Here is a 22,316-nt window from a genome sequence, read left to right as displayed (position 1 = left end):
TTTAATGTTTAAAGTTGCAAGTCTTATTTTTCTACCCATATGAGTTCAAAAGTTTTCTTTCCAATAGGTCCCGTGCGTAACCTTGCCTCCCACCAACCTACCAAACATAAACTAAAACATAAAATAGACAAAACAACACCCCATAGTTGATCTATGTGAACACATACATTCATATCCTCTCCACCATGGTCCCATGCCATGACCACTGGCATGAGCAAAAGGTGGGGGGAGACGCCACCATCGTCCGGCGGAACCATGACCGGAGCCTCGCCTCTGATCTTTTCATTTAACTTTTGCATTTCTATTTAATATTTAATACTACAATAGTAACCAAATAATAAGAATAAGAAAACCCTTCTCCTTCCCCCCTTCCCCTTTACTGGAATCCTTTAAAGAGTTTATATTTAGATTTTAGTAATTTTAACTTTATTATCGCTTTTACTATCTAAATTTAGTGTATTTAGTATGATTATAAAAATATGATTTATTCAAAAAAGAAAAAAGAAAGAGAAAGAAAAAATCAAAGAACAAGAGTAAACTAAATGGTATTATTCTATAAAGCTAATTTAAAAACAACAAAAAAACAACAAAAAAACAACAAAACAACAACAACAACAAAACAACAAAAACAACAACAACAAAAAAAGAACCTCAAAAATTAAAAGAGGGGAAAGAGGGGAGGAGAGAAACATATATATACCGTATTTTTCGCACCATAAGACGCACTTTTCCCCCACAAAACAGGGGGAAAGTCTGTGCGTCTTATGGAGCGAAGAAAACAGATTATATTTTCCTGTTTTCTTCTCCTAAAAAATTGGTGCGTCTCATGGAAAGGTGCGTCTTATGGAGCAAAAAATACGGTGTATATATATATATGTGTGTGTGTGTGTGTGTGTGTGTGTGTATACACACACACACACACACACACACATATATATATAAGAAATATTTTATTAGGAGAAAGAAAAAGGGAAAAATAATAAGAAAAAACTGGTCCATCTTCTTCCACACATCTGATTATTTCTGGTTCAGCCTTCTAGTTCTTTGCTTGTAGTTGGAATTAACTCCTGACTTTCTCCTTCATAAATGTGCCAATCTTTCAGCAGTTGTAAACCTTGCTCGCAGGAGTGGATTTTAAACAAAATCTTGTCTTTCCAGATTTTCAAAAAAATTGGGTAGCCCCAATGATATCTGATGTTATTTTTCTTCAGAATTGCTGTAACCGGCTGCATAGATCGTCACCATTTCACAGTCTCTTTACAAAGATCCTGGAAAATCTGAATTTTTCTGTCCCTATAAACCAGCTGGTCTTGTTTTTGTTTGATTGTTTTCAAAAATTGTTCTTTCTTTGTGTGATTCAAACACCTCACAACCACTGGTCTGATACCGAGACTACTTGGATTTCCCAGGAAATATGCCTTTTCTATATCTGTTTCAATCAGATGCTGCGTGTCCATTATAGAGTTTATCCAAGCCATTACCTCTTTTCTGAGATCTTGCCCCTGTTGCACTTGGAAGTTCATTATTTTAATATTAGACCTTCTGAGGTTATCATCCATAAATATGAGCTTCTTATTGGTTTCAGAAATTTGTTGAGCCATGGACACAATTTTTTCTTTATTTCCTTGAACTGTGTCACCAAGGTCCCTAATTTTGCTCTTCATGTCCTTTAACTCCTGTGACACCCCTGAAATTTGATCTTGAAGCTTAGTAATGCTTCTTTCGATGGACTTAGATCTTTGCTCTGTTTTGTCAAAGCCTTCAGACATTTTACAAGACAGATCTTTTATAAGCTTCGTAACCTCGTCCATCCTATCGTCTTCAGTTGGTAGTGTCATCAATCTTTCCAAACTGCGATCTGAGGGGGTTTTGGCAGTTTTATTCCTCCTCCTTGACATAGAGAGTTCTAATTAAGAATAATTATTGTTGTTTCGGACTTTCATTAGGAGCAGGGCAGCTGGAAAACGCCAGTAGCTTATCGGCCATGAAAATGAAAGTAGTTCGTAACTTTAAAAAAACATAGTCCTTAGGGCTCTTAATCAGCTATACGCCTTCCTTATCCTTCTCTCCAAGGATTTATGGTAAAAAACCAGTCTTCTAAAGAAAGAAATGCATTTTAATAGCTTTTTACCTTGCTAGGCATACGGAGGGTTCACTCCTAGCTGGTCATCCCCCCGAGCGGAAGTGACGTCTCCAAGGTTTACACCAACCGCCTTGTTTAAAGGCATAAATTTATGTGCACTTGTCCAGCTATCTCGGACTATCCACTGCTTCAGCAATGTCAATGACAAGTACACCACTTTGCCCAAGAAACATGACTGATATACAATGGTGAGGTGCATGAAGGAGGTATTCTTCGTCAATGCACCACAGCTGGAGCTTAGTGCCCAAATGTATATAATACTTTTGTTGGACAGAGTGTTGTACTACCATTTACACTATATTTCATCATTAGATTCATTCATAGTAATTCATGGAATTAACATTGCAAAATGTAAATCAAGAGTTCCACTAGCAGGCTATCCGTGTTTGTTTGGTTTTGGCACAGCTGTTGACTCAGTCTGAACGTAAAACAGAGCTGTCTTTATTTCTGTTAGAAAATCAAAATGTTGGGACTATTGCTATTGGATGATTAGAAATCTATGAGAAATGGAGAGAAAATATATGTATTGGTAGGGATCTCCTACTAACTCTCCTCAGACTGAAGAAGCTGCTTGGATGAGTAGCGAAATGTTTCAACCTAACAAGAAAGAAATCCAGTTGCCACAACTCAAGTTCCAGATAACCACACCTGGATGACTGAGGATCTTCACAGACATAATCCTTGTCATGATTTTGCAGTCCCTAAGTTAACCTTCTGGTGAACCAAAATAAACAAAAGGCCTTCCTTCATTGGGTTAGGATTCTCCGACAGCACAGTTACACTATGCATTTTCATAGTTGGGAGATGGATAAGGGTTTTTGAAGTTGGTTTAAAGTCACATAGTAGTTGTGTGGTTTTTGGGTTGGTATGTGCATCCTCTTGGGAAAGTTTAATCCATTTTTAAACTATGTCGTATATCAGTTGTGGGGGCTACATGGGCTTTTAGAAAAACTGCATTTGTGGCTTTGTCTTGCAGGCGTCCATATGCTGGCTGCCTCTTAAAGCCACTATCCGCTGCTGCCCTGGTGTTATTTTTACTTTTTAAAAATTATTTCTTGCAATTATTTTTACTTATTAAAAATTATTTCTTGCAATCTGGCACAGTGCTAATTCAGTATGATGGATGGGAAAATGACACTATTTGACAAACCTCACAGACACAATTTACAACAATAGAAGCAATTTAAAATAAATAATCCTTTCATATCTGAGTAAAATAACTAACTTATCAACCAAAATACATACTTCCCACTCATTTCCATGTATAGCCAAAATAGTTAATAATCAATTTCAAACATGCTAAATCTGATTAAAAAACAAGGCATGTTTTTTCCACATGCGGGGTGGTGATGTGATGATATTTGAATCCTTTAAAATATTTTTCTATGGCTGATGATAAAAACTTAAAAGATCAGATGTTGGCCAAGTCTGAGGAGATGGTATAGCCATTAGACATCAATATCCCAATTGACACTAATTCATACTAGCCATATCACCCACCTCAGTCCAAAAAGAGGGATCCTATATTTAACTACAAAATAAGATTAGTGTATATGAGGAGCATTTTAATTGAGTGCAAGGTCAGGATGGAATGAATTAAGAGAATTTAGCATACCATATTTTACCATGTCTACAACTCCCCAATGTATAAAACAACCCCCTAATTTTGATCCTCTCCTTCATGGCATTCCAGTTGAACTATTTAAAATCTTGAAAGATGATGCTGTTAAGGTGCTACATTCAATATGCCAGCAAGTTTGGAAAACTCAACAGTGGCCAGAGGATTGGAAAAGATCAGTCTACATCCCAATCCCAAAGAAAGGCAGTGCCAAAGAATGCTCCAACTACCATACAACTGCACTCATTTCACACGCTAGCAAGGTTATGCTCAAAATCCTACAAGGTAGGCTTCAGCAGTATGTGGACCGAGAACTCCCAGAAGTACAAGCTGGATTCCGAAGAGGCAGAGGAACTCGAGACCAAATTGCTAACTTGCGCTGGATTATGGAGAAAGCCAGAGAGTTCCAGAAAAATATCTACTTCTGCTTCATTGACTATGCGAAAACCTTTGACTGTGTGGACCACAGCAAACTATGGCAAGTTCTTAAAGAAATGGGAGTGCCTGACCACTTTATCTATCTACTGAGAAACCTATATGTGGGGCAGGAAGCAACAGTCAGAACTGGTCATGGAACAACTGAGTGGTTCAAAATTGGGAAAGGAGTACGGCAAGGCTGTATACTGTCCCCCAGCTTATTTAACTTATATGCAGAATACATCATGCGGAAGGCTGGACTGGAAGAAACCCAAGCCGGAATTAAGACTGCCGGAAGAAATATCAACAACCTCCAATATGCAGATGATACCACTCTGATGGCAGAAAGTGAGGAGGAACTAAAGAACCTTGTAATGAGAGTGAAAGAGGAGAGTGCAAAAAACGGTCTGAAACTCAACATCAAAAACACTAAGATCATGGCCACTGGTCCCATCACCTCCTGGGAAATAGAAGGGGAAGATATGGAGGCAGTATCAAATTTTATCTTCCTGGGCTCCATGATCACTGCAGATGGAGACAGCAGCCCTGAAATTAAAAGACGCCTTCTTCTTGGGAGGAAAGCGATGACAAATCTTGACAGCATCTTGAAAAGCAGAGACATCACCTTGCCAACAAAAGTCAGAATAGTCAAAGCTATGTTTTTCCTGTCGTGATGTATGGAAGTGAGAGCTGGACCATAAAGAAAGCAGACCGCCGAAGAATTGATGCCTTTGAATTGTGGTGCTGGAGGAGGCTCTTGAGAGTTCCCTGGACTGCAAGGAGAACAAACCTATCAATTCTAAAGGAAATCAACCCTGAGTGCTCACTGGAAGGACAGATCCTGAAGCTGAGGCTCCAGTACTTTGCCCATCTAATGAGAAGAAAAGAGTCCTTGGAAAAAACCCTGATGTTAGGAAGGTGTGACGGCAAGAGGAGAAGGGGACGACCGAGGATGAGATGGCTGGACAGTGTCTGCGAAGCAACCAACATGAACCTGACACAACTCCGGGAGGCAGTGGAAGACAGGAGGGCCTGGCGTGCTCTGGTTCATGGGGTCACGAAGAGTCGGACACGACTAAACGACTAAACGCAAACACAATTTTGATCCTTGACAATATTTGAAATTCCAGACAGGTGAAACATACATTCATGGCATTTTAGTTATATAATCAAAAGAAAATGCAGACATACACTGCAAATGTGTCTGTCTGCATTCACATAGGTATGTACTTATCTTTCTGCATTTAGATGGATATGTGCCATGACTTTACAGTAAGGGGCATGGCTGGATATCATAATAAGCCAGGAGACTGCAGGTTACTACAGGTGAGCAGCAAGCTGGTTCCCCTACCCTAGTTGATTTACCCACTCTTGATGATTTTAGTTTTCTATGTATTACATATCATGCCACAGAAAAATTTGACATTTTGGGGTTCAACAAGTGCACAGGGAGCCATCCATGTTTGTGTCTATGCGGGAACAAGGAGACTCAGCAATAACAGATAAAGGCAAAAATCTATAAATTACAAATACAGCAGGACCCCCTTATATGTGGGAGCAATATTTATTTTATTTATTTATTTATTATTGGATTTTTATCCTGCCATTCTAGACAGGAGTCTACTCAGGGTGGCTCACAATATATTGTGCACAAACAGATCTAAAAACAACTATTAAAATCTACAATAATAATATAATCAAGATGGGAGGATAAACAACAAAGACCAAGAAAAAGAAAAGTAAAATCAAGTATTGGCAGGAGGGAAGGTCTGCCTAAAGAGCCAAGTTTTTAATTGGCTCTTGAAAACACCCGGGGAGGGTGCCAGGCAGATCACTGGCGGCAAGCTGTTCCAAAGTTGAGAGGCCACTGCCGAGAAGGCCTGGTTTCTTGTTCTTTCTTTCCGCTCCTCTCTCGGCATCAGGCCCCTCAGCCATCCTTCCTGGCTATGACGAGTGACTCAAGTAGATCTAGGTGGGAGAAGGTGTTTTGTCAAGTATCGAGGTCCTAAACCGTTTAGGGCTTTGTATGTCATCATTAACACTTTGAAGTCAATGCGGAAACAAATGGGTAGCCAATGCAAAGCAGCCAGAATGGGAGAGATATGCTGGAATTTTCTAGTTCCACTAAGTAATCTGGCTGCCGCATTGTATATCAATATACAGTGGTGCCCCGCTTGATGATTACCTTGTTAGACGAGGAAATCGCTTAACAATGAAGTTTTTGCGATCACTTTTGCGATCACAAAACGATGTTTTAATAGGGAAAAATTGCTTCATGGTGATCGGTTCCCTGCTTTGGGAACCGATTCTTCGCTTAATGACGATCAAAACAGCTGATCGCCAGGCTTACAAAATGGCCACCCGCTGTGTAAAATGGCTCCCCGCTGTGTTTTAGGATAGATTCCTCACTTTATAGGCACTGAAAATGGCCGCCCTATGGAGGATCTTCTCTGGACTCTGAGGTATTTCGCCCATTCGAAGACATCGAACTGGTTTTCAATGCATTTCAATGGGATTTTTACTTTCACTTGACGATGATTTTGTTCTACAGCGATTTTGCTGGAATGGATTATTTTCATCAAGCGAGGCACCACTGTATATATATGATATATATCAATATCCACTGATTCACTTATCTAGGGTCTGGAAATATTAAAAACTTTACAAGAAAAATCCTTAAAATATATATTTGTAACAATGAAGCTCCCAGAGGAAGCCAGAGACCATGCTATGTATAGAGTTTCTGTGTTTTTCACCATCTGCACAGGGCTTGGAACCAATCCCTGGCATATACGGGGGTTCTACAGTACAAACTCAAATCTATAAATGAAAACATTTAAAAGAGCATGAGCCAGACATAAACTGATTTGCTTATTCCATTTCAACACTGATGCGTTTCAAAGGCATTTCTCTTTGAACATTCCTCATTTGGAATACAGTGTGAAACTGACTCTATAAAAGTGATATATTTCCCCCAAGTCCCTGTCACTAAACTACAAAGTACAGTGGTGCCTCGCTTAGCGACGTTAATCTGTTCCGGAAAAAACGTTGCTAAGCGATTTCATCGCTAAGCGATATTAAAAAGCCCATAGAAACGCATTAAAACGCGATTAATGCATTCCTATGGGCTAAAAACTAACCTTTAAGTGAAGATCCTCCATAGGGGCGGCCATTTTCGGTGCCTCTAAAGTGAGGAAACACAGCGGGCGGCCATTTTGTTTTCTTGGTGGCCATTTTGAAAGTGCTGAGCAGCTGTTAAAAAGAGTTGCTTTGCCATGATCACTTCCCCGCAATCATCGCAAAGCGAAAAAAAACCCATAGGGACCATCGCAAAGCGATTGCTTTTGTGATTGCAAAAACTACGTCGCTAAGCGATTTCGTCGCTTAACGGAGCGATCGCTAAGCGAGGCACCACGGTAAGTGCTAAATATTCATTTTGGAAACTGTCTATTTGTTTCTTTGTTTGTTGATCTTACCTCAAGAAAAAAAAACTACTTACCTTGACTGCATAATAGTCCTTTACTTCAGGCATAAGAGAGTCAAAGTCCCCACTGATATAATCTGGCAAAAAGCTGAAAGAGAAGCAATATTTAACTAGTTATTTTAAAAAAGATTTTTGTTCATGAATTCTAAGAGGCAAGGAAAGGGAGAATTCTGATGTGAGTTGAAAATAAAAATTCAAATAGCAGCTTCTGTACCCAAAATTAATCTCATGTTAGTGGCTATGCATTTCTAATGCCTTATTTAGGCTGTTACTATTTACATGGCCTCACTAGATTGAGATCACCTGGACTCTTGCAAACATATGTTTCTCACTGAAAATATTTAATGAATGAAGATTAGAACAGGTGCAGGTTTTTTTTAAGAAACACAGTGCTCTATTAGCTAAGTGGTTGTCCAGGATCTTATGAACACACACCCTTTTCCCTTTTATAATCCACACCATCCAGCTTTATTTGTACATTCTTCAGCAATGGTTAGGGATAAAATCCCTCCACTAAAATACAGAGCCAGCTTTCCTATTTTCCTATATAAAGGCTGCAGAACAAAATCAGAATATTTTACACACAAAGACTGAGAGTTGCAAGACAACTGGACAGATTGCTTCCATATACATGCAGCTACTTCTCTGAGAGCATCAAGAAAAACTAGGGTAGAAACCTTATTTAATTTCCGCTCTGCAGACATTGAAGGTTTCAGATGGGGCTATAGTGCACTACTGCAGAAATGAAAAGGAAAAATTTTCCACAGTCTCAAACTCTGTGTAACTGTCTTTCACTTCAGTGACTGATACTGCATGCGCACAAACAAGGTGAGAGAGCACAGGTCCCAGGCAGCTCTGTGAGGCAAAGTAAACTCATTGTGCTCTTGGTGCATGCGAATGGGTAGAACCTTTGTTTCATTACACACAATGAATAATCAAGGCCAGTACAAAGTCTACTGTAAGTGCTGGATTGTAGTCATTTGGCCAAAATAATAAACTGGAAGAGACATTACTGTCCTCTACCTATTAGGCAAATGATGGTTTACTGCAAACCATGGAAGGGAATTATTGATCTCCACCTCTGTGCTGAGTGGGAATATGAGATTAATGCTTGTTTTTGCAATACCAGCTAAGATTTTTCACTGAGCATCCTCATCGTGATGTAGAGCAAGACAGTATATCCCAGCATGCTTCATTTGTACTGGTTATACATAGCATAAACTTTCTACATTCCAAAAACATGGAAATTTCAACAGTGACATTGAGTGCTGAATTAAAGTCTTTATGAGCAAAGAAATGCTAAAGTGAATGATCAAGCAATTGCTAAGTTTTTTGACACTGTAATTATGCCACTTAGACCTCAATTCTTCACTTAATAGCATATTTTTGCCATTTTCTTTCCAATGAATGTTACTCCACATGTGACTGGTACAGTGAAAGAGTGACAGACAGGCCATTGCTGAGCTCCCATCAGTAGCTTTCAAAATCAGGCAGCATCATAAACAGCAGATTCATCTTCACTTCCCTTTAGACTCCTGAAGAGCCCAAAGTAATTGCCGATCATTCCTGAGCCAAAGAAGCTGCTGTAAATGGGTACTTATAATGGTTTACTTGTCCTGTGAGCTGTCAAAATTGAATGGGTTGTTTGCTTCCTAAACAACCACACTGTCTTTTATAAATTACTCATTCAAACAGCATACTAATATCTGAAAATTTTATTTTATTTTCATTTGCTTAATGACTCTCTAGATAAAAACTATTCAAAATAAGGACAAGGTGGATTCATCTAGTTTCTATTATGAGATTTTGTAAGATTTTGTGTTATTTCCCATTCTGTTAAATAGTAATGATGGCCAATATGTGCTATGTCAGAGCCAGGCCAGGACCTGGAGATGGGGCATCAATATGGAGTGGCTTACTGCTATTTCTTTCTATTCAGACCTTCTGGAATGTTGTTCCATAGGGTATCACAGTCATCAAGTGTGGCTTTTGGGGGAGAGAGCAATTTTAATGCCAAGAGGAGACTAGAAATCCCCCACAGATATATAGTAGTTCGGGCGCTGCTATTTAGACCTAGGCCAGAGAAAGACTGTTGTTTTCTTTGCAGATCTTGCTGATATTGTGTTCATTTGCTTTTATTTGTTTCTTGTTGCCAGTATTAAGTATCCTTAAAAGTTAATGATGCATCATGTCTGGGATTCATACTGCCTGCAAACAAATAAGCAAGCAAAAAGACCTGTGGCCATTTTATTCAGTTTTAAAACTTTAATGACATCTCTCCTAAATATATGTCGTGGTGTTGTAGTATTTAATTTACTTTAATCACTTCAGTTGGTATTTTATATCAACTTATAAATTTTATGAATGCTGGCATAGCTCCTGCAATCTATTTCACCCCCAATTAGCACTTACAATGATCCATTGCACATTCCATAGAAGGAATCATAGAAAACTGTGATGCATGCAGAAGAAATCATAGAAAAGTATGTGATGCATGCAGAATGGTTGAGGAAAACACTACGTTCTCAATTCTACATAGAGGTTCTAGTTTAAAAACATGCACAAGGACTCAGTTTCTTTACTGTGGCATCTGCATTTATTTTCTGAAAGTTGTTATATTGCTGCCATTCAAGCCAGCGTATCTGAACCTGGAAGACATTATTTAAAATCCATATTTATCCATGAAGTTCATTGAATGACACTGGCTAAGACACAGTCCATCATACAGTACTTCTTTACAAAGATGTTCCGAGAAAAAAGTATATACTGCTGAGAGGTTGTGACCAGATGGACAACAGACCAGGGCTGGTGCTGACTTCTGCATCTTCCACATCCCTCCCAAAGGGGTGTCCATGATGGAGGGATGACTGTCTGTGCAGCCAGCTGGGGGAAATGTGTAGCCCACTCTAGTAGGGCTCTACCCCAGGTGAGTCAAGACCCCTACTATGGCGACTGCAGCGGTTCTGTCTACACCAGGGTTGGCGGCAGTGGAAGGTGAGAAAGTTTGAGAGCTTTTGACGGGGCAGCGAGCTACAAAGAGGAGGGTGGATCCCAGCTCAGGGAAGATATGAAAGTGTGGGAGAGGGAGAGGTATGGGGTGACACCTTGGGCTGGGCTGTCAGCTCCTGGCACCCTGGAGTGTCCTCCTAATTTAGTAATACAACTTTCAGTTGCCTATATCCTACCCCAGAGCCCAAGATCCAATGGGATAACCAAATATAGGGGTGTGAGGTCTTGGACCTTCCTGACAAGGGACCTGCCATTGGTTCCCCTGAGTAACTGTCATCAACACCAGCTCCAGCCCCAATCTCAACTCAATGATGTTGTTTGTGAAAAGAATGGCAGTTCAAGTGGCTCTGCCACCTGGAGAAAAGCTTGCAGGTACAAGTAGTCCAGAAAAAGGACACATACGGATGATACCAAATTAGCAGACTGCACTGCTTAAGGGATCCGGGGTTGAAGCAATTCACCCAATGAACTATCCCAGCTCCAAGAACCTGGGATGCGAAAAGAACTGCCCTGCTGGGATTTAAGAGACTGTGGGAGAAAGAGGGTTTGATGGGGCGGACTGCTTGGCATTGAAGTGACGACCAATAAAGTTTAGTGTTTGGCAGAATACTCCAGTCTATTTTGTCCTTTTGACAATGCCAAAAGAGGTCCACAGAGGAAAGGCAATATACAATAGAATAAATCAATAACATTTCTGGGTTTTGGTCAATCAGCATTGTCTAAACATCACCTGCTGACAGTAACAGAGGTGCTAAATTCTACGCCTCTCCTTTACTTCTGTTATATAGAATGGAGCAGCACTGCAAAGTGCTGTGTGGAAATACTATTTCCCATTGCTTATTAGTTAGTTAGGCATCCTTCAGTCTCGAAAGACTATGGTAGCGTGCTCTGTATGGAGGACTTGGAACAGCGTCTAGTGTGGCTGAGGAGGCCAATTCGAGAGTGACAATCCCTTCCACACTGAAGACAAATCCAATCTGTCCCCTGTCCAGCTCCCTGGTTTTGCTGCTTTAGTGACTTCCTCTTTGCCTCGGCCTGCTGGGCAAGGGTCGCTTCAAATTGGGAGAGCCCGCGATGCAGTGCCTGCCTCCAGGCTGAACGCTCAGATGTCAGGTTTTCCTATCTGTTGAGGTCTATTCCTAAGGCCTTCAGATCTTGCTTGCAGACGTCCTTGTATCGCAGCTGTGGTCTCCCTCTGGGGCGATTTCCCTGCACTAATTCTCCATACAGGAGGTCCTTTGGAATCCGACCATCAGCCATTCTCACGACGTGCCCAAGCCAACGTAGACGTCACTGTTTCAGTAATGTATTCATGCTGAAAATTCCAGCTCGTTCTAGGACTACTCTGTTTGGGACTTTGTCCTGCCAGGTGATACCAAAAATCCGTCGGAGGCAACGCATATGGAACGTGTTCAGCTTCCTCTCCTGCCGTGCACAAAGGGTCCAGGACTCGCTGCAGTACAGGAGTGTGCTTAGGACACAGGCTCTATAGACTTGGATCTTTGTATGTGTCGTCAGCTTCTTATTGAGCCATACTCTCTTTGTGAGTCTAGAGAACATGGTGGCTGCTTTGCCAATGCGTTTATCCAGCTCGACATCCAGAGAGAGGGTGTCAGAGATGGTTGAGCCAAGGTACACAAAGTCATGAACAACCTCCAATTCTTGTGTAGAGATGGTAATGGAAGGAGGTGAGTCCACGCCCTGGCCCATGACTTGTGTTTTCTTCAGGCTGATTGTTAGTCCAAAGTCTTGGCAGGCCTTGCTGAAACGATTCATGAGTTGTTGGAGGTCTTCAGCAGAGTGGGCAACGATGGCTGCATCATCTGCGAAGAGGAAGTCCCGCATGCATTTCAGTTGGACTTTGGTCTTCGCTCTCAATCTAGAGAGATTAAAGAGCTTTCCGTCTGATCTAGTCCGGAGATAGACACCCTCGGTTGCAGTTCCAAAGGCATGCTTCAGCATGACAGCAAAAAAGATCCCAAAAAGTGTTGGTGCGAGGACACAGCCCTGTTTCACTCCGCTTCGGATGTCAAAGGAGTCTGATGTTGAGCCGTCAAAAACTACAGTGCCTTTCATTCCCTCATGGAAAGATCTGATGATGTTAAGGAGACGAGGTGGACATCCAATCTTGGGAAGTATTTTAAAAAGGCCATCCCTGCTAACCAGATCAAATGCTTTTGTAAGGTCTATGAAGGCCACTAAGAGTGGCTGTTGTTGTTCCCTGCATTTCTCCTGCAGCTGTCGGAGGGAGAATACCATGTCAGTGGTGGATCTATTAGCTCGAAATCTGCACTGTGATTCTGGATACACTCTGTCTGCAAGCACCTGGAGCCTCTTCAGAACAACACGGGCAAGCAGCTTCCCTACAACGCTAAGAAGAGAGATGCCACAGTAGTTATTGCAGTCGCCCCTGTCTCCTTTGTTCTTGTACAATGTGACAATGTTTGCATCCTTCATGTCCTGTGGTACTCCACCTTCCCTCCAGCAGAGACAAAAGACTTCATACAGTTCGGTGGTGATGATCTCCTTACAGCATTTCAGCACTTCAGCAGGGATGTTATCCTTTCCAGGTGCCTTGCCGGAGGCGAGGGAGTCCAAGGCCGCTTTTATTTCTGCTAGGGTTGATTCGCTGTCCAGCTCTTCCAAGACAGGTAGGCACTCAATGTTATTTAATGCTTCTTCGGTTACTACATTCTCTCTGGAATATAGCTCAGAGTAGTGCTGTACCCAGCGTTCCATCTGCTGTGCTCGGTCCTGGATGAGCACACCTGTAGCAGACTTCAAGGGAGCAGATTTCTTCTGTATTGGACCTAAGGCCTGCTTGATACCGTCATACATTCCTTTAATGTTACCTGTGTCCGCTGCTAACTGTATATGAGAGCAGAGCTGGAGCCAATAATCGTTGGAGCATCTCCTGGCAGCCTGTTGGACTTGGCTGCGAGCAGCTCGAAGAGCTTGCAAGTTGTACTCGCTAGGACAGGCTTTATATGCTGCTAGAGCTCTTCTCTTAACCTCGATGGCTGGCATTAACTCCTCTGAATGGGCTTCGAACCAGTCAGCCATCTTTTGGGTCTTCTTGCCAAAGGTGGACAAGGCGGTGTTATAGACAGTGTTCTTGAAGTGTTCCCATCGTTCAGGTGCATTTGCATTAGCCGGACCTGGAAGGGCTTCCTCAAGTGCTTGGGCAAATTCTTTCACTTTTCTTTGATCGCGAGTCTTGCTGATGTCAATACGTGGTCTTCCTTCCTTCTTCGTGTGATATACTCTCTTTGTTCGCAGTTTTACTCTACTACACACCAGGGAGTGATCAGTATCACAATCAGCACTCTGGTAACTGCGTGTGATCGTAATACTAGGAAGGCTGGAATGTCTAGTGAGGATTAGATCGAGCTGATGCCAGTGCTTGGATCTTGGATGTCTCCAGGAAACTCTGTGTTGCAGCTTCGTGTTAAAGAATGTGTTGCTGACGCAAAGACCATAATGGCAGCAAAGCTCCAGCACGCGTTGGCCATTTTCATTCATCTTTCCAATGCCAAAACGGCCTAGACAAGTGGGCCAAGAATTATGATCAGCACCAACTCTAGCGTTAAAGTCTCCAAGAATGAACAGTGCCTCTCTTTCAGGGACTTTTTGGATAGTAGCTGCCAGATCGTCATAGAATTTGTCTTTCACTTCTGGAGTGGATGACAGTGTTGGTGCATATGTACTAATGAGGGTTACTGGTCCTGCTGATGAGTGGAGCTGCAGAGACAGGATTCTTTCACTCCCCACAGTAGGTGGAACAATGCATCTCAGAAGAGTATTTCTGACTGCAAAGCCAACACCATATTCCCTGGTCTCATTCGATGGTTTTCCCTGCCAGAAGAATGAGAAGTTTTTTTCTTTGACAGATCCCGAGTCTGGCAATCTTGTCTCTTGCAGGGCAACAATGTCCATCTGCAGTCTACTCAGTTCCATGTCAATGACAGCTGTCTTGCGCACATCGTCTATTTCTTGCAGGTCGTTAGGAAAGCCGTAGTCAGGAAAGCCAGGGGTCATTGTCCGTACATTCCAGGTGCCCAGCTTTAGGGCAGGCGTTTTCTTACGATTGTTGCATGGTGCACAGTTATCGATCTGCTTGTCGGGTTTGACCCTAAACCCCACGCACCCCGTGAAGTTAACAGACTGTGGCGAGGTAGCACCTTACTGGCTGGGGGCTGCCCAGCTTAAGGCGGGCGGTATCTACCTGGTGAGGTGTAATGACCTCTCCCACCGTCAGAAGTAGCCCCTGGCATCATGCTCTACGCCAATTGAGCAAGGACTTATAACCGGTAACTGCTACTTCCCGTGTTGTTTCAACGCTGTATGCGAAGCTGGAGTGTCCTCTCCAGAGCACGAAGCCTGGGTAAAATAATATGGAGGATAGGCTGTTACCCAAGCAGCAAATCCCCCCTCTCCACGTCACTGAAATAGTCCAGTGGAAAGGCAAGAGCCAGTACAATTGGTTCCAGTGACGTCGCAGGAGTTGGCGGAATGATATAAACTGCCTCCGGGACTCCGGCTCCGGATTTTGCCTCGAGGTTATCTCCTGAAGCCCTTTCCATAAGTGGATATAGCCACAAGGCAGTGGAGGTTTGAAGTCGGAGTTTGCCTTCTCCTAGATGGGCTGCCTTCCAGGGCTGACGAGACCCACCTACCCGGGATTGCTTATTAAACAAATGGCAATATAATGCATATCCCAGGATAATTCTCGAAAAAGATATTTGGTTTTCTCTGCTGCCCATATATAATTAACTGCACTCTAGTTTGTTAAGTTAAATTATTTTTGGTTCTTTTTGTTATATATTGCCTCACAATGTCGTGATAAAGGGCAGAATATAACTATTACAATAAATAAAAAAAACATGCAACCATGATTGCAGCAGATGTGTGAAGGAGCAGTGGAAGCTCTTTTAAGCCATCATGGAGACAGTCTCCAGTGCTCATTTGTTCAGAGACCAAGTCTGCTTTGTAAAACAAAAATAAAAATGAGGCACCTCCTGTTGACAGTCAACACATCTAACAGATTTGTTTCAATCTGAAACGTCATAAATTCTAATCCCCTTCCTCAGACACATGGAGCATAATTGTTAGGCTGCTCATGGTAAGTGGGAGAGGGGTTGAACCAAGTGAAATGAGGGAAGATGTATATAGTAATTGGCAAATATATATATATATCTAAACATAAGATATTATACACACACATACACACACACACACATATGTAATCATCATATGCTTATATATATATTTGCCAATTACTATATTTAGATGTGAAAGTGGTAAATGAAAATATTTTTCAGGAAAAAAAATACTCATTTGAAATTTGTCATTGAAAAAGAATTTATGGACACCATAGACAGTCAGATACACAAATAAATGGGTTCCAGATTAAATCAAGTCTGAATTCTCACTACAAGTTAAAATGACCTCACTGATGCTATTGTATTTTGTATGATACCATAAGATGACAGACTCGCTGGAAAATACAACATTAGGAAACACAGAAGGCATTAGGAAAAGGGCAAGACCAAGTGTGAGATGCATTGACTCAGGAAGCCACAGTCTTTTGTCTGCAAGACATAACCAGAGCTGTCAACGACCATACAACCATTTGAAGGCTATTCATAGGGTCACAGTAAGTCAGAAGCGGCTTGACAAAACAAAAAACTTTCAAAATGTTCAGTAAATGTCAGTGAAAATGTAGATTACATAGAATCCCAATATCAGCAATTACATTGTTGTGTTGAGACAGAGTTATGTCAAGAAGAGAAAGACTTTTTAGTTATATCTATATCAATGTGGATAAACCCAGTGTACTAATAGTATGTTAAGAATACTTGGTCCTTATTCAATCTTTTTGAACCCACTTTAACTGTCTCTCTTTCAAATTTGAGATCCCAAAGAGGGTGATCTGGGAGGCTGATGTATTTTGAAGCTGTCTTTTCTTTGTTGCCCTTTCTGATGTCGTATTCGTGTCGGTTAATTGTCTTCCATATAGATATTTCCCCTATGTAGAATGCAGAGGGACACTGCTAGTAAAGGGTGGAAGAGTAGACTTTGTCTAGAGGGGTGGGGTATAAATCTAAATAAAGTAAAGTAAAGAGATCAGATTAGCAGATGAGTAAGTAAATGAGCCCCTAATGGTTGTGTTGACATTGTTCGAGTCCATAACAGAGTAGATGTGAGGGCACAGTAGGGAACTGGGTTTGTAAAAGGACCTTGTTCCTGTCTCAATATCCGTGCTGTGTTGCCTAATATGTGTCAGCAAGGAGGAGAGCTGCCTGTACATGAGCACAAGTCCTCCATCCACAGCCTACAGGAGGAAAGTATTATTGCCCAGAATGAGCTATAAATTATTGATGATGTTAATCTCTAAATGGCCTCCATTTGGGATCTGTAAGTGATCATCAATAGCTTTATATCATTTATTCTTTGGATTTTTTTAATAGCAACTAATTTCTGGGTAGCTATCTTGCTCTGTCAGTTTGTTTTTTCATCTTACTGAGGGGGTGCAGTAGTTTGAGAAATGACTGTTGTAAACAGATTAGCAGTATATCTTCTGAATTTGAGTAGCTATGGTTATACTGGACAGTGGTGACAAAATATCTACATCACCAACAATCTACCCTCTCACTAAATGTAATAAGAAATCTGCAAATCAGAACTCACACATTGGAATTGATTCATGTGAAGCTGTAAGCATTGCTGTGGGCCTTGTGCCACTCCTGTCTTCCACTGTCTCCCGGATTTGGGTCAAATTCATGTTGGTAGTTTCGATGACACTGTCCAACCATATCATCCTCTCTTGTCCTCTTCTCCTCTTGCCTCCACACTTTCCCAACATCAGGGAACAGGGATCATACCAAATGGCAAAGTTAGAGTACCTGGACCTCCCTTTGCAAATTATAATTTAATTAACAGCTGGTTCTTGCATTCTAGCAGCAATGCAGTTATCACTGCATTCTGGTTCCATCCAGTGCTAGCCAGATGCCCCAGCTTAGCTCTACCAAGAGGCAAGCAGGTTTCCTCAGTCCCTTATCAGTTTAAAATGATAGCAGATGATGGGAAACATTTCTACCTAAGACTCTGGAGAACAACTGCCAGGTGGAATAGGCCACAATCTGGTGCTCTCCAGATATTCTAGACTCCCACCAACCTCTGTTCCACATGGTCAACAGTCAGAAATATTATAAACTTTAATCCAAAATATCTAGAGAGAACTAGGCTTCAGAGAGCTGGCATCGACAATATCAGAATAAATGACAGGATGTCTGATATAAGGTATCTTCCTGTATTTCTGTGTAATATCATTCAAGGGAATTAAGGGGCGGTGCACAGTGGCAGAGGAGATACAATGATCTCTTGGTTTTCAATGTTATTGAAGCAATACAGCTTGTTGCCACAGGAATGGGGCAACCAAGTTTGTCTCAAACTTGTTGCCAAATGGTTAAATATGCTTTAGTCTCATGCTTTTAAAAAATGAGTTAATCAATTCATCACCATCCCGGAATAAATACCATGCCATCTAATATATAGATGCCATTTTGTGGCTCCTTAATGAAGGTAACAGTTGACTAAGTATCAGACATCTCATTTATTTTTGGAAGGTCATCTTTAAATGCATGTAATCAATCAAGGGATGCACAAAGATGATTTATTCTTTTAAAAAGGCTATCAGTAGTGCACATCCTTTTCACAGTGGGCATTTCTGAAGTTCAGCCTTTAAATCTGCAAAGAAAATATTCATCAATCATACTGATTAAAGTAATTGTTACAGCTGTCTAGTAGAGTAGTCATGTTATGTGAAGCAACCTATGTCAATGAGGATGTTGCTGCTGTTCACCATTTGGCTTAAACAGGAATCTGGATACATTAAATCTTTGTCATCAGTAATAAATGATATTAGAAAAACATTGGGTGTGCCTGATCCAAATTCCATTTCAGTGTTTTTCACTTTATGTGACTGAGAGTATGTTTAGCCCAGCCTAGACCACTGCAGGGATGGATTCTTAAAGACAGCAATCAGACAATGTCTCGGCTGAAGTAAACCTTGCCCCAGAGTATTCGTACCCATACCCTTCTGGCCTGTCAAGAGGCTTCTACTTTTTTGGTGCAAGAAGGACTGCTCTACTTTGGTTGGTCTCCAGCTTCTGTGATCACTGGAACAAACCAAAGGACGTTTTCCTCTTTCAATCTGCCAATATTGTGAAGTGGCTTAATAAAAGAAGTGCTTCATGATACAGTAGGCCCCGCATATCCATTGGATCAATATCCACAGATGTACTTATCCACAGTCTGAAAACACTAAAAATGCTAGATTTTAAAAACGCGTTGATTTCAAAGTTCCAATGCTTACGTATAAAGCCCTAAACAGTTATCGCTTCGATACCTGGTGGAACGCCTCCTCCCACCCAAATCTACTCATATCACTCAGTCTAGCCAGGAGGTGAGGCTGAGAAGCCTAACACCGAGGGAGGCCCGGAATGAAAAAACAAGAAACCAGGTCTTCTCGCCTTTGGAATGGCCTCCCTTCTGAGATCCGTATGGCCCCTTTGCTGGGCATTTTCTAATGCCAGCTGAAAAACTGGCTATTCAGGCAAGCCGTCCCTCCAGCCACCTGTTGATTTATTTTGCTCTCTCACCTTGAGTCTTTGTCTATTGATGTATTATTTGTTCTATATTTTAAATGGTTTATTAAGCAGTCAGTTGACTAAATGGGTGGGATACAAATTCAATAAATAAAAATAATAATAAATAATAGATGATAATATCTGCAAATATGGATTTTCAAGATGTAATTAGCAGACCGGCCACTAGAGGGAACCAAACACTATGTAAACTCTTAAGTTATATAGAAAAGCCACCACCAATGCACCTCGTCTCCTGGCTAGAGATGGGGGTATTCATATACAAATATGAATATTCCTGCACAGGTGGCGTTAATGAGGGTCCAGCCCCATGGGGCCAGACGGTCGACTCACCATTGTGTCGCAGACGCGGACCATGCAATTCTACCAATCCATCTGCAGCGCACTATCCGTTCAACACTCCTGGCAGGAGGACAAGCCTCGCTGCATGGTCAAAGAGTGGTGAGTGGATAGCATGCTGCAGATTAATTGGCAGAATTGCACGGTCCGCGTCCATGGCGAAATGGTGAGTGGGTGAGTGGACCCTCGTTAACGCCGCCTGTGCAGGTGTATATTCGTATATGAATACCCCCATTTCTACTCCTAGCAGCTTGAGACAGCTTTTCTCCAGAGCAGTGTTGCTGTTGTAAAACTCAAGAGTTGGATTGGCTGGTGAAGAATGAGGACAGGTGCTGACCTAAGCCAAACTGCCTCCTGGGAGAGGTTTCCTACCTCCCGCCCTTCCTGCCTTCCAGCTAGCCTCATCCTCAACACTCACAGGCAAACAAGGAACCTGATTCTTAACTGTCTCTGAAGAAAACCTGCAGAGCTATTGAGACTGTGTCTATGTGTGTGTGTGTGTGAGAGAGAGAGAGAGACAAAGAGAGAGCTATCTTCACTCTTTAGCAGAGGAACGAGATAAGACTTTACCCTATCTCCCCCCCCCCTTTTTGCTTTGCTTTAGTGGCTTCCAGAATGGTCCCACAATGCCCCCCCCCCCACTTACACATACACAGCAAATACTATGCTAAAGTGTGAAACAGTAGAAGAAACTGAATAAAGAGCTTTGGGCAGCTATTCTTTTGACATTCAAATTACTGTAGACCTCGTTGGGCAATAGGTACAGCAGGAATAGATTTGTAAGGTAGAGTTTTGTCACTTGTAAACCAAAGTAGTAATTTTCCATGCTCTGCATACATTGCCGTGAGGGAACAAACAGATGAGAACCTGCAAATAACTATTATATCCTATGAATAATTTTTTTGTTCCTTAAAGAATTTGAAACCATGATCATAAAATAATTCTCCAGATAATGTAAATGTTTTTACAGTTTGCTCCTGGCTTTTATCTTAGCTTCTTACATTTTGTGCTTATTCATTGTTTCACGGTTTGTAGTATCTTAAAAATGCAATAAATAAATATAGATAAATGCTTTGAACTTCTGCCATGTTACATACAGTATGTTGCATTACTAATACATAGATTCCCCATTCAAAACTAGTTCAGCATGCTACTAAGAACTTAATCCTTGCTTAACAAAAAACACTATCACCACAGACTTAAGAAACACATACCCTTGTATTTAACAATGAAAGGTGTGTGATTAGCATGCTTAAGTATGTTACTCATTATAAATCCAATTCTTCAAAAAAAAAAACACCTCTCTGATTTATAAATGTGGGATATTGTACATCTATACTCACAATTCAAAAAGTCAGTTCACTACTATTCACAAAGTGGCACCTTAGAAGGGAAAATCCCAGAAGCTGACTGATTTTTTTCATCAGTTTTTTTCATCATTTCTCACCCAAACACAAAGCAATTGTCAGGGCTGTTTTTCAACAACTATGAACGGGAGTCAGCAGAAGAGGAAATCTTGTAGATCAGGGGTCCCAAACCTTTTTCACCCCACGGACCAGCTGGGGAAGGTGGAGCAACCCCATGCTTGTGTGCATGCACAAATGGTGGCACAATGGGTGCTCTTGCACTCGTACGCATGTGCAAATGGTGGTGTGGTGCTTGCATGGGCGCACTGGAGCACGTGTGCATGCACAAATCAGCTGTGCAGGGGTGAGTGCATGCAGGGGGTGGGAGGTCTGTCTGTGCGGTCCAGTGTGGTTCAGGCCACCGACTGGCACCGGGTTGTGGACCGGGGATTGTGGACCTCTGCTGTGGATCATCTTGACTGCTGTCATTGGTATTGTCAATATTCAGACTGCCCTTTGCTATGTAAAGATTGGCATCCTTTTTCCTGCTGGCAACACAGGCACAATATTGTGCAGCAAGATCAGGCCATTTCCTTGCATTTTGAATCATGGGTAAAGAAGCACAATATCTCACATTCATAAACCAGAGGTTTTTTGAAGAATTGAATTTACTAGTTTTTTAAATATACATATACTGTATGCAAATACAGCCAGAAATTTCCTTCATATAGAATTATTCAGAAGATGAGCATATGGTCTGTACTATGGTTACTGGGAGACTATAGACGCAAAAACAGCCTGGGCGTGGCTGTACTCCCTCTGCCTCAAAATATTTTACAGTGCTTTGTGGGTCATAATATAATGGTGAAGGAAAGGTGTGAGTAGGTACAAGATGTACAATGGAGAAACATACACACCCCTTAACCTCTGGGGTAAACAAACATTGCCATGCCTGCTCAGCAGAATGCAGATTAGAAAGCTGTGTTTCAAATTCCAAATCATTCCCTAGAGTTAGACAAACTGAAGAAGAAATGCTAAATTAGACAAAAAGCTGTTTACCAAAACACCCCAAGTTTGTCACAGAGAAAGAGCAAACCTTGGGCTGTCCCCATTTTTTGAATTGCCTTATGGAATGTTGATTTGCTCTGTTGCACAGTATCTATTGCCATGCAACAGAGGCTTCCTAGCTGATGTTTAAAGACCCATCTCATGTTGGCTTTGGACAGTCTGGCTGGTACACCTAATACTCTAGATGGAATCGTGCCAATGGAAGTAGATATTCTTGAAAAGC

At 41.5% G+C, this 22,316-nt stretch overlaps 1 protein-coding gene and 1 long non-coding RNA gene across 2 annotated transcripts in view; one reads left to right on the top strand and one right to left on the bottom strand.

Moving 5' to 3' along the window:
* The window catches only part of LOC144583534 (uncharacterized), a 252,631-nt gene that overhangs the window by 62,231 nt on the left and 168,084 nt on the right, over window positions 1–22,316 (top strand). The gene's annotated exons all lie outside the window — the stretch shown is intronic.
* Window positions 1–22,316, bottom strand: part of LOC110090022 (uncharacterized) — a 306,902-nt gene that overhangs the window by 261,752 nt on the left and 22,834 nt on the right. The window contains exon 2 of the mRNA XM_073003739.2: window positions 7,678–7,750. The gene's annotated coding sequence lies outside the window, so the exon portion shown is untranslated. The remainder of the gene's footprint in view (window positions 1–7,677; window positions 7,751–22,316) is intronic.

The sequence above is a fragment of the Pogona vitticeps genome, chromosome 6, assembly GCF_051106095.1.
Source record: "Pogona vitticeps strain Pit_001003342236 chromosome 6, PviZW2.1, whole genome shotgun sequence".
NCBI classification, from domain to species: Eukaryota; Metazoa; Chordata; class Lepidosauria; order Squamata; family Agamidae; genus Pogona; species Pogona vitticeps.
Note: the sequence above shows the minus strand (reverse complement) of the source record. Positions and strands in the feature narration are given on the sequence as shown.